The sequence below is a fragment of the Oncorhynchus kisutch genome, unplaced genomic scaffold (assembly GCF_002021735.2).
Source record: "Oncorhynchus kisutch isolate 150728-3 unplaced genomic scaffold, Okis_V2 scaffold894, whole genome shotgun sequence".
Classification (NCBI taxonomy): domain Eukaryota; kingdom Metazoa; phylum Chordata; class Actinopteri; order Salmoniformes; family Salmonidae; genus Oncorhynchus; species Oncorhynchus kisutch.
Genome location: NW_022262839.1, coordinates 1 through 5,540, shown reverse-complemented (window position 1 = coordinate 5,540; position 5,540 = coordinate 1). Strand labels below are relative to the sequence as shown.

Below are 5,540 nucleotides of genomic sequence, written 5' to 3'. Positions count from 1 at the left end.
TTGTAGTAAGCTCACGAGATCAGGATGGTTTGTACAAGGCTATACTACAATAGGCTTTCTGAGGCACAATGGGTTAACGGCACCCATCTGCGTTTCATCAATCAATTAAATGTGCTGGTTAACTAATGCCCATTAGCTACAATAACAGATGTTGCCCATCTGTAAGTGAAGGGGACCATAGCCCCTTTGAATTAAAAGACAATGGAATCATTTGAGAACAAAGAAGATGGAAACAAAACACAAGAGTGGTAGTGCTTCAATATTATGACCTTTATTGGATACCAGTGTTTACCTCTTATTTGGATGCAATGATTTTCTTGGCATAGTCCAGGCAACACATTTCAGTCCTTCATTTTGACTTCCTGTATTCGAACATGCTCAGGCAGGGTACTCTCGCCAGAAACAGCATTGAGCTGACGTAAGGTGATTGACACAAGGTTTGAATACACATTAACAGTTTAATAATGTAAAAACCTCACTGCTTTTTTCATTTCCAAAGTATTTTTCCAAAACAAATTCAAGGCAAAGCAAAGAAAACACATTTATATCTATTGTCCAAATGAACCTGGTAATGGCATACACTAAAAACACATCTACATATACGTAGGAAAGATTCAAAGTACCACTGTGCAGAAGCCCTCGTTAACTAGATGTCATCTTATTCATGACACAGGAAGTAGGATTCGCTCACACACACTCACACACTGTGTAGCTGAGAACGTCACATTGTGTTTGCATTACGTCACAATTCAACCCCAGAGTAGGCTAATATAGACTGAGTACCAGTATGTTTAGCTAACATTCCACTCCTTGCCACTTCTGTCCTTTGGCAAATGACTGGTACCCATACTAAGGCTAAAAGGGATTGCCAGCAAAACCGATATTGAGGTACAATTTGCGCTATTTCCTTTTGGGCATAATCAACCCAATATGGTGCTTCACAAAATAATGGACAGAATGCGTTTGAAAGTCAGAACCCCAAAACACATACAGAGTCACAGTCATGCTTACTGCAAAGACACAGTAAAAGATTTCTCATTCACAATACTGGGCAGAGGAACCAGACGGTGAGAACACTTTATTTGGATAACATGTCAACTAACTATCTACTAAGCCTTACCCTAGCCCTAACCTTTACCCTAACCTTAGCAATCAGTTGCTTCTCAACAGATAGTTTGTTGATAGTAATTAAGACCATCTACAGATGGACTATCCAGTCTATCCAAATAAAGTGGGCCCGAAGGTGCAAATACGTGTCATCAATTTAATCACATTCGTTTTTAAAAATGATCAACAGTTCAATTCCTGGTTGGAAGAGAGCACAAGTTTTCATCAAGACTGGCAATGAAGAGACTTTAAACAGGTTTGGCTTATCATTAACTGACTTGGTCCAACAACAACCAGCTCAATCTAAGACTCTGGACTTGTTTCCTTAGTCACATGGTTTTCATATAGAGGTCAAGGGGGTCATTTTGACTTGGTATCGTCAGAAATGGTACCCTATTCCCGATATAGTGCACCCTATGGGTTATGGTCACAAGTAATACACTACATAGGGATTAGGGTGCCATTTCAGATGCACACTTGAAATACTTCAAACATTCAAATGGCTCAAGTAATTCATACTACTGTATTACCACCTCCCTACATGCTCCTCTCTACTGTAGTACTATATTATTCTATGACATCGCAGTGTCACATTGTGATTGTGGAAATCAGCTTCAAAAGGGGGACAAGGGAACATGTCATTCTAAAGATAGCATACAGTAATGTCTAGCATTTCCCTTTGCCTTGGTGAATTCTGAAGGCACAAAAACCTTGCATTATACAGTAGATATGGGTTTGAAGAAACCTCATAATTCACATGATCTGTTCTGTACCTGTAGGTTAGTCCAAACGTTGTTAAAATGTTGTTTCATTGTTGGTGCTAGACTCCGTGCATGACCCATGCGGACCTAGATTGGCCCATGACATGATATGGTACTGGTCACATTTGCACAACCAAAGTATCAATGACAGTAACAACGTATAAACGAATCATACCAACATTCAAGACAGGAGTCCATGTAAAACCTAAAGGGCCAGCCCTCTTCCACGGTCTCAACTGTTTGGTGATGATGACAGAAGGACAGAAGAACTAGCACCTACTACACATCATATGTTCAATCCCTTGTATGTGTATACGGTTCAGGGTGGAGTCAATTCCATTTCAATTGGAATATCAGTTTACTTCCTGAATTGACCGAGTTTAAATGGAATTGATCCCAATCCTGTTATGAATGACAGAAAAAAAACACCTAGAAATAAATGCAGGACAGCAAAGTTCAGGCCACTGACCTGACATTCAGACGCACACTGATGATGGCGAGGACGATGACGATGGTGATGAAGAAGAGTATGAATGTTCAAGTTCAATGTGAGCAGGTGTCCGGCACCTGAACAGAAACATGTAGTGTTGTCATCACTCAGTCAAGAGTGAAAGATATGGTAGCTTGTCAATGGAGTGTGTTTGTAAGTGGACCATACCAATAAGCACTCGTAGCGTGAACGGGGGGTGAACCTTCAAGGCCACAACCTCTCGATGAACACACACAGATGAGGTCATGATTTGGAAAGCTCACATCTTTTTCTCTGCAGTGGATTTTTGTGAACAGATTTCAATACATACTCAGCTCTCAATCGTAACATTACTAAATCAACGTAGAACATCAACCTATATAAAATGAAAAACATGTATAATTAAAGTCATGATTAACAAATATAAATTAACATACGGATATATCAAACACTGCAATGTTCTTGGCTTCCCTTTTAGTGAACAGGGATCTGTTCAGCTTGGCTGTAAAATGGAACATTCCAGGAGCTCGATATCGTGCTTCACTCTCCTTTTCTATTGGATCCTACTTTGAACCTCAATGCTGATTGGTTGCTTAAGATGTCCATGAAGTGTTTTTGTTCAAGACAAAAAATAACAAACTCCTTCGAATGAGCAAGGTACCAAGACCTCTTTCATTCTCCCTTTTAGTCTGCTCTCATACAAGCCTAGTACCAGGACACCTTGGTACCAGGACACTCATAGCCTAGTACCAGGACACCTTGGTACCAGGACACTCATAGCCTAGTACCAGGACATCTATGTACCAGGACACTCATAGCCTAGTACCAGGACATCTAGGTACCAGGACACTCATAGCCTAGTACCAGGACATCTAGGTACCAGGACACTCATAGCCTAGTACCAGGACATCTAGGTACCAGGACACTCATAGCCTAGTACCAGGACATCTAGGTACCAGGACATCTAGGTACCAGGACATCTAGGTACCAGGACACCTAGGTACCAGGACACCTAGGTACCAGGACACTCATAGCCTAGTACCAGGACATCTAGGTACCAGGACACTCATAGCCTAGTACCAGGACATCTAGGTACCAGGACACTCATAGCCTAGTACCAGGACATCTAGGTACCAGGACATCTAGGTACCAGGACACTCATAGCCTAGTACCAGGACATTTAGGTACCAGGACACCTTGGTACCAGGACATCTTGGTTCCTCCTTTCCTTTTTCCTTCTGTGTTTCAAGTCTTTCAGTCTGTTCTCTTAAGACTTCTATGAAAACCTCTTGGTTAGGATTGTTCCTTCTGTCTCTGTTGAACAAAGACTCAGTGGGGGCATTGGGCCCAGCTGCTCCCTATGTCACATTGAGTAGTCAACACACAAAGAATCCTCCAGCCCCAGCTGAGACCGTTAGTAGACCTCCTCTCTGCACTCCCACACACACGCACGCACACAAACACACACATAGTGAGAGTGGATGGAGGGCAGGATAGAGAGAGAGGGTGTGTGGGGGTTTTCTCGGCTGGGTGGGTAACCATGGGTTACATTCTCATGCTAATGGTGGAGAAAAGGGGGTGGTTTGCAGGTGGTTTGCTGGGGACGATCGCAGGGGGCTGGAGGGTTGTAAGCGAAAGGAAGGGAAGATTTATTAGGGGAGGGTCCCTTGAGTCTTATATAGCCCCTTCCCGAGGTGGGCAGTGTCCCACCCTCATACGCAGTGTGCCGCTCTTGTGCAACTGCCAGAGCTGGCCAAACTCCTCAGGCATGGCGTGGAACCCGCTGAACGGCAGCACGTTATCGTAGTAGTGGTGGCTGACGGGCTGCTCGTCGAGCCCAACGCTGAATGGCCAGAAGCCGTAGGCCGTCACCTCCTCACACAGCCCCAGCGCCAGGCTGACCAGGAAGAGGCCTGTGGACAGGCGCTTGGCATGCACTCCGCGACCCTTCCAGAACTTTCCCACGGTCCTGAGAAACTCGGGGTTGGCAAACAGCATGGTGAGGTTGGACGAGGTGTCGGCAAGGGCGTAGTGTGCCCGCAGGGAGGGGGTCGGTGCCCGGCTTCATGGAGAAGGCTGGCATGTAAATGTAGCTGGAGCCGTAGGCCTTCATGCTCTCCACAAAGCTTTTCCGCGACCAAAGAAGGTTCTGGAACCTGAGTAGGGAGAGAGAGAGATAGAGATGAGAATGTGTGAGTACCATAGAAATATAGCCTATAGAATGGACAGCCCCAGTCAACGTTCCATGACAGTGGACCGGAGGAGGTCATGGTAGACCTGATCAAATTCACCTAGAAATGTGTTATAGATCTGTAAGTCATTATATTTCTACGGTAACTACCACTTGCTGTTTATCCATGCTAATGTTGCCTTTGGAATTCTAAACTCTATGCCAGTAGAGCCACGTGGATGTACACACACACACACACACACACACACACACACACACACACACACACACACACACACACACACACACACACACACACACACACACACCACACACACACACACACACACACACACACACACACACACACACACACACTATGGTCACAGAGGGTGATTGTTTTGGTAAATCTATTTGATCTGGTCATGCATTCCAGGCTAAATCTACTGTGGATGTCATGTGAAATGGGTTCTGGAAGTATCTATAGAGTTCAGATAGAATTGGCATCCTCATTCCATGGGTATTTCTGGACTATGGTATTATGGATATGTGCTCTCGGGATATGTCATACCGTATGTGTTGTACATAATCTAGCCAGTTTATAGGTTTCGGTGTAGTTGCTTGTGGAGGCAGGGATTCAATTGTACTGCATTGCATTTCGAATCAACCTAAATGTAAACAATATACAGTACAGCCTACCTGCCCTCACCGTGATTGAGCTTCAAAATATCAACAAAATGTCTTGAGGACAGGAGTGAGGTTGTGCCAACATCCAATGATAATGTCCCGAGACTTTAAATGCACAGAGATGAGATGATGGGAAGTAGCAGGGGGTGTGTTGGCAACAACGTGGTTCAGAAACACCACTGAGAGGAAACGCATTGCTGAAAACGGGAACACATTTCAGCAGCACAGAGTAGCATCTAAACAGACACAAAGAGGCTCTGTTCAAACACACAAACTTGTTCTTCTCTCCTTGTGGGGACCTAAATTTGTCCATAACTCAAAAAAACCTAAACCTAACCCTTAACCC

At 44.2% G+C, this 5,540-nt stretch overlaps 1 pseudogene; it reads right to left on the bottom strand.

The window, feature by feature from the left end:
- Nucleotides 1-246: 246 nt before the first annotated feature.
- Nucleotides 247-4,639, bottom strand: LOC116362893 (alpha-N-acetylneuraminide alpha-2,8-sialyltransferase pseudogene; annotated as a pseudogene).
- Between the last annotated feature and the right edge of the window lie 901 nt (nt 4,640-5,540).